The 12,130-nt window shown below is 36.9% G+C and overlaps 1 long non-coding RNA gene across 2 annotated transcripts in view; it reads right to left on the reverse strand.

The window, feature by feature from the left end:
- Positions 1-11,114, reverse strand: part of LOC120396727 — a 34,861-nt gene extending 23,747 nt beyond the window's left edge. Inside the window, exon 1 of one of the 2 annotated variants that reach the window (XR_005593329.1) lies at positions 10,993-11,114. This is a non-coding gene — a long non-coding RNA (uncharacterized LOC120396727). The remainder of the gene's footprint in view (positions 1-10,992) is intronic. The other variant, XR_005593331.1, reaches the window with a different exon arrangement.
- Between the last annotated feature and the right edge of the window lie 1,016 nt (positions 11,115-12,130).

Raw genomic sequence — 12,130 nt, forward strand, 5'->3', positions numbered from 1 at the left:
TGAAATTAGAGGAACGTTTTTAACAATCAGAGGCGTGGCATTCTGGAATAGCCTTCAAAAGGGAGCAGTGGGGGGAAAAACCTAACTGGCTTCAAGACTGTTTAGGGAGGGGATGGTACGATGAGATTGCCTAAAATGTCATGTAGCCGATCTGTGACTGCAAAAATCTCCAATGGCTAGAGATGGGGAGGGTTCTGAGTTACTAAAGATAATTATTTCCCAGATGTCTGGCTGCTGGTCTTGCCAACATGCTCAAGGTCTAACTGATCACCATATTTGGGGTCAGGAAAATTTTTTCCCACGGGTCAGATTGGCAGAGACTGTGGTGGGGCATTTCACCTTCCTCTGCAGCATGGGCACAGGTCACTTGCACGTTTAAACTAATAAAATGGTGGATATTCTGTAACTTGAAGTTCTTACATCATGATTTGAGGACTTCATTAACTCAGCCAGAGCTTATGGGTCTATTACAGGAGTGCGTGGGAGGTTCTGTGACCAGCAACATGCAGAAAGTCAGAGTAGATGATCATGATGGTCCCTTCAAAGTCTATGAGTCTTCTTCCACTGACACTTTAAATTTATTTAATTACTGGAATCTATCCATTCAGACTAAGCAGTACACATTCATATTAATCCATGCAACTCCATGATGTTGTAAATGTCTACCAAGTCAGATTGTTAAGGAACCATTTTTAGCATTTCACTGTTTCACAGCAAAGAGTTACAAGGTTAGATTTGTCCTGGCTGGCTAAGCTGGACACAAATGAGACAGAAAGAAAAAGATATTGGACAAGAGACAGGGCATAGTAATAGGTACCTTAGGTTCCCATTTCAGGAGCCACTTACTCTTCGTATCCACAATTTGAATTTATGTTTGTTAAATTAAATTTTAGCTTTTTTTTTTTTTTTTTTTTTTAAAGCCAGGGTCTTGTTTCTTCCCAAATGTGAATAAGGAAGTGCTCCATCTCAACATTTATTTGAGTTTCTACAGGATCCACCTATATATGTTTGTGCTGTAGTTATTTTAAGTCGAATATTTATAAATAAAATGCAAAACTCATGCATCACAAAAACATTAACTCAACCACTACCCCACAAATGGAACTAATCAAAATATTAACACTAATTAAAATTCTATCCAACTACTATCAACTTTCAACCAGCCATTCACTTTACCCCTTGACCTAAAGCCTCAGAGAGGAAAAAATGGAATAGACAACCAGTAAGGTTTCCCATAAAATGAGAAATTTTTCAAGGCCTTTTTTAAAAATTGTTTCAGAACTTTTTTGAAAAATGCAGAAATGCATCTGTCTACATGTTTGTACCTCTGTCAGTTCTACATAAAGGATAAATCTGAAAAAAAATCATGTTTCTATATTCTACAATTTATGAAATTTTAAATGTTTCTCACTTGTGGGTCTCTTTTTGCTTATATTTTTTTTGTCTTGAAATCCATACACTTCTGTGCTTTCGCATCAATAATTGTGTACCAGAATTTGAAGACTGCCAAAGGTTTAATGTTAGATGAACTTGAAACTGTGTTATCTGCTGTTCTGAAGAATGATCATCATCATTCAGAAAAGCCAAACAGGAGCAACAATCAGTCTATTTCAGGGGCGAAATCCAGTCCCCGTTGAAGTCAATCACAAAACTCCAGTTGGATCAATTTTTCACTATGTGAAAGGACTAAAGTCTTCAAGCACTCAGGCATGAATTTAACTTAGGTGATTGTCAGATGGGGTCTTTACCTGAGAAAAGTTACTTCCATTCATAAGTGCAGGACTGTGATCTGAGAAAGCAACCTATTCAATTAGCATTAGAGACTGATGTCAGTCAATGACCAGTTTAAATGTAAGGCACATGAAAAATAAATGTCCAACCCCGCCCATCAGAAAATGCTGTTTCCTCAAAATTGACCTCTTCCTATAATTGTTCAATATTCTGAAGTGACTTTTCCAAACAAACCAAGATATTTATTTTTTAGTGTTGATTAAAACCAAAACATTTTATTTTAACACTTCAACTAAAAATGCCATTAACTCGAAATGCCAATTCAAAATGAAAATTTGTATTTCAAATTGACCTTTTAGAACTCAACATTTTGATTCTAACTGACATTTTGTTTGACTTGGAAAAGTCAAAATGAAACATTTAGACATATCCAAATGAAAACATTTTGGAACTCATTGTTCTGGAAAAAATGATATTTTTACTTTTCATCCATCATTTCGGATGAAAACAAAGGTTGAAATATAATAATTTCCCATAAAATGTAAATTCTATTTTCTACACAGGTCTATTTAAATCTATTCAGAACAAGTTCTAATTTACAAATGAGACATGGCCTAACTGAATTATTAACTACTGTTCAAGCTCACATGCAACCATATATATATATATATATATATATATAAATTACACACACTCACTATAGCTCAATAAATGCCTCCACTGTCAATGTAATAATCATGCACACATATATCAGAACAACTCAACTGAGTGAAGTTCAGGATCAGTCCCAAAAACTTGATAGTTTCTCAACCACTAATTAGCTAATTATCATATGCTTGTTGCCATACAAGTATCTAATATATAAAGCAGTTTCAACACAGCTGTAAACATAAAGATTTCAGGAATACAGTACAAAAAAAAAATCAGACAAATCCTCAGCTGAACAACTGATATTACCTTCTGTCATTTTTTTCCATTCATTCAGACCACAACAGTTAAGCATCGCACTGTAAACCAATATATGCTAACACAGATATGATCATATTAATAATGTCTGCAATATGTATAAGTATACATTAAGCAAAAATAGAATTAAGCACCAATATTATAGTAGTTAGATAGCCTAAACTGCCCTATACCTTCACTATAATCCTGTTCACTTATGCTAAGTATCCCATATAACCTTGCATTAGCTCAGGTAAGCTTTGGCTTAAGTAGATAGTTGTCGGGACCAGGTCACAAGATTATTTTACCATTGCTTGAAGTAGGGCATTCTTACAAACGTGTACTGGAATGTCCCCAAGGAAGAGGACAAAACATATGATTGTTCTACACTGGTACAAACTTAAGGAGATGCCTTCCTAACCTTTGATACCTGGAATGCATGTGTTCAGAACAAAAAGATAAAGGATACACATGGTACCAGAAATACATGGTTGAAAGATGATTGGTTAAATCTTGTTTCAGATGGTATATGAAGTACCCTATACATGTAAACAGGTAGGGTATACAAAAATGACTTGAGGGGAGCACTTGGGGAGCACATTTTTTGCATAAGGTGAATGTAACAAAGCTGCATGAGATGGCTTCCTGGAGACTAGTATCATATGGAACCTTTTTTCTGTACTATATTATTATTACTGTCTTACAGCAATAAACTTGAGTGGCATTTCTTATTTGGTCTCTTGGGTCTATTTCATAGCAAATCAAAGTGTGGTCTAACAATTTACTATACTAGCTAACAACAACATATCAAGAAAAAGTGGATTTAATCATCAATAATCATATAGTTTAGCAGGGAAAAACAGAGATATGACCACACTTTACTAGTTTGTCTTTTTGTCTGTGATTGTCCAGCTCCTAGCACAAGGTGTCTGATCTATGATTGGGGCTCCTTGGTGCTACAGGAGAGGCTTTGTGACCACATTTGCCTCTGTTCTGGGCAAAAGACTGTTCTACACTTGAAACCACAGGAACACTCTTGTGTGGGAATTTTGAAGGACTGCCCACCTGCCAGAGTCATTGCTGGAATTGGGCAGCTTATTACCATGCACACAGATTCTTTTATTGTTTCTAATATATTTTGTCTGCAATGTTTTTACCTCAAGAATAAACTGTTCTTGCTTAGAAAGAGCCACGTGGTAACTTATACCTGTGGCAATTACACTGTGTGCCACTTGTGAAGAAAAGGCAAATGAAACTTCCTTAGGCAGATTGTCTTTTGCTGGGGATAGCACAGTACAGTCAGGGGACTGTTCAGTCTAGGAATACCCTGGTCTGAAGTGACAGACCTGTATCTCAATCCAAGAAAGACAAGGCTGGGGAGCCAGAAGCCTAGAATAGGTAACCTTAAAAATGTTAAAAAATTGCATTAAAAAATTTTATTTTTTTGTACGGCTGTAAATGTTGTATTCTAGTAACCTGATCCCAGAAAGACTTACACATGTGCTGAACTTCATGCACCATAATAGTTCTATTGATTTCATTGGGACTTCTAACCAAATATAAAACTAAGAATGTGCTTAAGTCTTTGCCAGTTCAGGATCTAGGATCACTATGGTCCTTCAGCAAAACCCAGTTGTTTCCATAAACTAGTGGTTTTCTAATTAAACTTATCTAATTCAAATCATCATAAATTGAATCAAGACCCAAAAACCTGTACTGTTGACAAAGCTTTCCAAGTATAAACCCTGATATACTCTTGAAAGGGATCTCAACAAAGAGATGATAATTTTCCAACTGACCTATAAGCAATTAATGAGGGTTTGGCTAAGGGAGTGTGACAGGGAAGGATAAAGAATTCCTCTTCTCATAGAATCACAGAACTGGAAGGGACCTTGAGAGGTCATCTAGTCCAGTCCTATGCACTTGTGGCCTGACTAATTATCTAGACTATCCCTAACAGGTGTTTGTCTAACCTGCTCTTAAAAATCTCCAATGATGGAGATTTCACAACCTCCCTGGGCAATTTATTCCAGTGCTTAATCACCCTGACAGTTAAGAAGTTTTTCCTAATGTCCAACCTAAACCTCCCTTGCTGCAATTTAAGCCCATTGCTTCTTGTCCTATCCTCAGAGGTTAAGAAAAACACTTTTTCTTCCTCCTCCTTGTAACAACCTTTTACATACTTGAAAACTGTTATGTCCCCTCTCAGTCTTCTCTTTTCCATACTAAACAAACCTATTTTTTTCCAACCTTCCCTCATAGGTCATGTTTTCTAGACCTTTAATCATTTTTGTTGCTCTTCTCTGGACTCTCTCCAATTTGTCCACATCCTTCCTGAAATGTGGAACCCAGAACTGGACACAGTAATCCAGCTGAGGCCTAATTGGAGCGGAAGAATTAATTCTTGTGTCTTGCTTACAACAGTACAGTTAATACATCCCAGAAGTATGTTTGCTTTTTTTGCAACAATGCTACACTGTTGACTCATATTTAGCTTGTGCTCCACTATGACCCACAGATCCCTTTCCCGCAATATTCCTTCCTAGGCAGTCATTTCCCATTTTGTATGTGTGCAACTGATTGTTCCTTCCTAAATGGAGTACTTTGCATTTGTCCTTATTGAATTTCATCCTATTTACTTCAGACCATTTCTCTAGTTTGTCCAGATCATTTTGAATTTTAATCCTATCCTCCAAAGCACTTGCAACCCCTCCCAGCTTGGTATAATCCACAAACTTTATAAGTGTATTCTCTATGCCATTATCTAAATCAATGATGAAGATATTGAATAGAACTGGACTCAGAACTGATCCCTGAGGGACCCCATTCATTATGCCCTTACAGCATGACTGTGAACCACTGATAACTACTCTCTGGGAATTGTTTCCCAACAAGTTTTGCGCCCACATTATGGTAGCTTGCATTTCCCTAGTTTGTTTATGAAAAGGTCATGTGAGACAGTATCAAAAGTTTTACTAAAGTCAATATATACTATGTTTACTGCTTCCCCCCCATCCACAAGGCTTGTTACCCTGTCAGAGAAAGCTATCATGTTGGTTTGACATGATTTATTTTTGACAAATCTATACTGATTGCTACTTATCACCTTATTATCTTCTAGATGTTTGCAATCTGATTGCTTAATTATTTGCTCGATTATCTTTCCGGGTTCAGAAGTTAAGCTGACTGGTCTGTAATTCCCTGGGTTGTCTTTATATCACTTTTTAGAGATGGACACTATATCTGCCCTTTTCCAGTTCTCTGGAAACTCTCCCGTTTTCCATGACTTCTCAAAGATAATCGCTAATGGCTCAGATATCTCCTCAATCAGCTCCTTGAGTATTCTAGGATGCACTTCACCAAGCTCTGGTGACTTGAAGAAATCTAATTTGTTCAAGTAATTTTTAACTTGTTCTTTCCCTATTTTAGCCTCTTCTGATCCTACCTCATTTTTACCAGCATTCATTATGGTAGACGTCCAATCACCACCAAAATTCTTAGTGAAAACCAAAACAAAGAAGTCATTAAGCACATCTGCCATTTCCACATTTTCTGTTATTATTTCTCCCCACTCATTGAGTAATGGGCCTACCCTGTCCTTGGTCTTCCTCTTGCTTCTAATGTATTTGTAGAATGTTTCCTTGTTACCCTTTTTGTCCCTACATACTTGTGTTATTTATTTATTTTCATCCTTTGTAATTTTACTTAGCTTCCGCTTTTTGTAGGGCTCTTCTTTGATTTTTAGATCATTGAAGACCTCCTGGTTAAACCAAGGTCGTCTCTTGACATACTTCCTATCTTTTCTACACAGTGGGATAGTTTGCTTTTGTGCCTTTAATAATGTCTCTTTGAAAAACTACCACCATCTTCTATTGTTTTTCCCCTTAGACTTGCTTCCCATGGGATCTTACCTACCAATTCCCTGAGTTTTCTAAAGTCTCCCTTCTTGAAATCCACTGTCTTTATTTTGCTCTTCTCTCTCCTACCATTCCTTAGACTCATTAACTCTATCATTTCATGATCACTTTCACCCAAGCTGCCTTCCACTATCAGATTCTCAACCAGTTCCTCCCTCTTTGTCAAAATCAAATCAAGAACAGCCTCTCCTGGGTAGCTGTCTCCACCTTTTGAAATAAAAAATGGTCTCCAATGCATTCCAAGAACTTATTGGATAATCTGTGCCATTCTGTGCTATTTTCACCAACAGATATCTGGGGTAGTTGAAGTCCCCCCCGCACCACCAAGTCCTGTGCTTTGGATGATTTTATTAGCTATTTACAAAAAGCCTCATCCACCTCTTCTTCCTGGTTAGGTGGTCTGTAGCAGACCCCTACCATGAAATCATTCTTGTTTTTACCCTTTTTATCTTTACCCAGAGACTTTCAACAAGTATGTCTCCTATTTCCATCTCAGTCTCAGTCCAAGTGTATACATTTTAAATATATAAGGCAACATCTCCTTTTTTTCCTCTGCTAGTCCTTCCTGCATGAACTGTATCCTTCTATACCAATATTCCAGTCATGTGTATTATCCCACCAGGTCTCTGGGATGCCAACTATGTCATAGTTGTGTTTATTTACTAGCATTTTGAGTTGGTGTCTGGGCACTCAGTGTACAAGGGAGTAGACTGGAGTAGACAGCTGTAAGGAGTGAGGAGGAGAGGGAATAGAGAATGAGAACTAATTTTAAATCAAGGAAGATAATTATGAATTAAGATCAAAGTCCACTTTGATGTTATATATCTTAAGTCTACATGTAAAATTCACTAAGATGCCTAAATACCTTTGAGGCTCTGAACCTAACACCTATTGATTTCAATAGGAGTAAGGAGCCTAATACCTTTGGTGATATTATCACTTGGGCCCAGATCCCCAAAGAAGGATTTGATATCAGGAATGAAACAGTGATGGGAAGGCAGGGAGGTCACTGAGTCTTCTCACTGAAACAGCTTAAAAAGCTTGAGAAGCCCCGGGAAAACATATGCCTTATGGATCAGGACAAGAATATTCAGCAAATGTGTTTAAAAAAAAAAAACTCCAGTTTTGAGACTACCACAATGCTGAGAGAGCAAGAAATATAAAACTAAATATCTGAGACTCATTAGACTCATATGCCATTAAAACAAATGGGTCCCATATATGACATGAGAGAGACTTACAGAGCTGATAGGAGAATAGCAGTCATCACCCTTTTTTCATTATTATTTTTTGGCCATAATTATTTCCTAAGGAAGCAAGAAGGCACTATTTGCCTACCTGTTGGGAGTGGCTTGAAAACCAGCTTGAATCCTTGAGACACTGAGATTTCTGGGAGCACAGGTGTCTTGTAAAGCCAATTTTTCAGTATAAATGTAAGGCAAGTATAATGTACCATAGAAGGAAAAGATTTGAAGTGGCCAAAATTAAGATGGGCACTCAACAAGCCATAGCATCTACAGGCTTACAAAGATGGAGGATACTTTGGCATTCACTCTGCTTCTTTGTGCCTCTCTGAACCACAGTTTAGGTCAGGGAGGAGGTATCTCATCACTTATACTCTACTTTTGACCTGTCTCCCTTTGCCCAAGCCTGCATTTCACCACATCTCCTTGATATTTCTTGCCAGATTTTTCACCATCAACTTAAACTTATTATGGGAAAAAACTAAACTAATCTTTTCTCAGAAATGGTCTCCATTTTCCTCATTCTCTGTCACTGCTGACACCACCACTATCTTTCCTCTTAGTCCAGTAACCTAAGATTCATCTTCAACTTCTTTTTCTCTACTACCTCACACAGCCATGCTGTTTCCGTATCTTGCCTCTTCTCCCTCTAGGACATTTCTAAGATTTGATCTTCTCTTCCAGCCCAGCCAATCAGAATTCTCAGGAATGAAGAGGAGGTGATTACGGCCCTAATCACCTCATCTTCATTATTGCTGCTTCCTTCTCTTCCCCTCCCTAATACTTATATCACACCAGTCTCCTATATTCAAATAGTTAAACTGAGTGGTAGGTTGAGCAAGGGACTGAAGGGTATTTTGGGAAATCCCATGCCAATACTGCCAATCAAAATGCTCAAAATACATGAGTCAAAATCATGTATTTTTAAAATATCTATTTTGGATTCCCTTTGTTTACTTTTTTAATCCTTTAGGGTACACTGGGGTCATATTTTCATACTTCTCTCTACAACTCTAAGAGCTAGAAAATTACTTTAAAAAAGCTGAAGCAGATTGTCATATTTACAGAGGCTGAAGCTTGAAATAAAACAACAATTATCATGAGACGCGTGAGAAAAAAATCATAAGAATTAGCAACACTGCCATACTTTTTTTTTTTACAATTACAATACAAAAAAATGCAAAAAGGTATATTAAAAAATGTGACCAAAATTTTCAAAAGTGATGCATGATTTGGGGTATCCACCTTGAGATACCTTTACAGAGGCCTCACTTTCAGAGAGACACAGAGATTCAAAATCACTAGTTACTTGAAAAATCTTGGCCTGTATATATTTGATTACATCCCTTTCTGCTACCCTTCATACATTGCTTGGCATCTTAATCCCTGCCTCGAAGAATTTTCAATCTATTTGCCTCTATATACAGCACTCAGCACATTAAGGTTGTTGATTGTTACTTTAATATAAATATATAATAGTATTAAGTATGGTGAACAGTAGGTCCCCAAAGTCCTATCACATGGTTGAAAATAACTTCTCCACTATCACAAGGCAACACTAATATCTTAAGTGTGGTGTCCAAAGGTACATTAAGATCCACTGTGCAGTACATCAGGCTCTACAGGAGATGCACAGCGAGAGAGAGAGAGAGAGAGACGGACAAGTGCTAGAGAAATTGAAAAATCACACAACCCCACCACGTTTCAACAGTGAACCAGATGTCTTACTTAAGCACATTTAACTGTTATGCTAAAAGAGAAAAAAAAATCACTGCATACAGTTCAAATCTAGTGGTGATTAACTTACTTGCTTTTTTCCTGTCAATGTGGTAAACAGAATGACACATCCAGGTAATATATGTTGCTGCCACCAAGCTGGGTTATAGCCAGAAAACATTAAGCCAGAACATATTTTTGTATTTTGCTTTCATTTAGAATTTGCCCTCGTGTTTCCTTGGCAATATTACATTTTAAACAAAATGAATAGCTACGATTAAGGAAGAAATGGTTTCTGTTTAATTTAGTTTTAAATCTGATTAGTCTTTTCTTCTATTACATAAACTTTGCTCAGTCAAAATTTGCAAGAATATTTACTGTATATTTCCCAACTAAGGTAGTTTTTTCTTTCTGCATGGTTATATTACTGTTAAAAAATTGTACATGAAGAAAGCATAGACACACAAGTATGTATGGTTGGAACTGTAAACAAAAAGCTCCTATTTGGCAGAGTGTATATATCTGATATATTCCAACCTCTACTAATATGAGCATATGCTGCAGTCTTTACACAGTTACTCTGTGATAATGTGAAATACTGAGCAAAATCCTACAGCACTGGACATTGAGACAGCCTATATTCTGTATAGTAATATGTATACATATGTGTGCATTTATTTAGCTTAGTTGTAAATAGGGATGTACCTGAACCTCAAATTGTTAATCAAGATCCCAGTTAGAACTTTGCCCTAATTTCACTTCCATTTAGATCCAGGGTTCTGAATCAGACCATTACAGGTATAAGCTACAGACAGAAACTTTGAATCCAGACCCAAATGTAAATTCTTTCAAATATTGAAGATGGTATCCATGATAAGCAGGAAAATATCTGTGTTAAGCTGCATATACTGTACGTAGACTAGTAAACTTATTTTAGAAAACATTAGACAATAGTTCTTCCAAATTGCTGCTGATTATTACTACTTATGAAGTATCCCATCTGAATATTGTTAATTTCACAGAGAGTGGATTTAAAATTTTGAAAACAAAGACAATTATAGCCTATTAGTGGGATGTCTGGTAGCACCTGTTACAGTTAAAGCTGAAACTCAGTTGCCATTATAACACCCTCTTTTTATATGCTAATAACGCTCTTAAAAGTTCATCTTTAGGCAGAAATTTTCCATGCATTGTCAAAATCTTTTCACAAAGATTTGAGTTATGGAAGAAAAAAATCATAAAAAATTCTGAGCAGCCTCTTCTGAACAGAACTCTAGTAACAATGATTGACATCTGATATTTAAAACTGCCCAAAGACAAAACCCTCAGCAAGCTTGATTTTTGGTGGAAGTTTTATATATAAGTGTGAGAATATGCCATCTCATAAATAATATAAAAGGGAAAACAAGGATAGACTCTAAAGAGAATTTAATACTTACCATTTAAAATACAAGGAGCTACAGCAACCCGATGCTGCCAAATTGAAGTGCTTAGTCAGCTGAAAGGCACAGTGGGGCGAGGGGGAAACTTTCTATAAAAGCACAACTCTGCAGCTCTGGAGAGTTTATAGGAACCAGGTGGTTATGATGAATAGTGTTTTTATAATATATATGACTGACAATAATTGTTTTTGAGCATGCTCAATGAGTTTTTTTTGGTGAGGCATTAGAAGAATCTAGTGAAATTCTTATCCATTTTGTGATGTTACTGCTCATGTTCTCTCTTATCTGATCAGGGACATGGGGCTGCTGGTCTTAGGCTGCTATTAGGATAATTTACATGAAAGAAGTTTCAAGTGTGTAATTGGAAGACATAATAAACTTCTCAAATTGATTTAATATTAGTGACAGAAGGAAAATTCAGTTCAAAGAGGCATCAAACTCAAAAATCCTTCTCTTCTAAGGGCTGTGTGCAACTTCTGCCACCATTTTACAATGCTCTGCTAATTCAATAGTTTCATTTGATAATAAAGAAACTAATCATCAGCTGGGGCAAATCAGTGCCACTCCACTGAAGTCAATGGAGCTATGCTGCTTTACATTAATTTAGATCCTGTCCCAAAGCTTCTACCATATTCTGTTGTGAATACATAGCCAACACGATGTAATGCAGCAGAATCCCCACCCACTTAGCAGCAGGAAAGAAATAAAGTTACCCATCCCCATCAAATTCATCTAAATTATGTGTACATTTCAAAACCATATCCCTTATTCTTCATACTGATCCACATAGCCTGCTCTTGTGCACACCTGAAGATCCAGTGAAGCTAATGGTGCTCTAGGCAGATGCAGCAATCTCCCTCTTCAGGCTAGCATGAGGCACTAGTACCCTAATAAGGCCTATTTACATGCTAACATTATTAAGGATGTAAGCAGAGTCAGGATGAGATCTACCCTGACATCTGGTGGTACATTATGAGGAGTGGGCAAAGGAATTTTAGGAATGTGCTTTTGCATTGGAAAACCCACTCCACTTAGCATAACACACAGCAGCATGGGATGGTTATTTTCACACTGTGGAATCCCCAATTTCTTTGTTATTGGGGCAGGAAGGAAAAAAAGGGGCTGTTACCTTAAT

This window comes from Mauremys reevesii, linkage group 2 (genome assembly GCF_016161935.1).
Source record: "Mauremys reevesii isolate NIE-2019 linkage group 2, ASM1616193v1, whole genome shotgun sequence".
Classification (NCBI taxonomy): domain Eukaryota; kingdom Metazoa; phylum Chordata; order Testudines; family Geoemydidae; genus Mauremys; species Mauremys reevesii.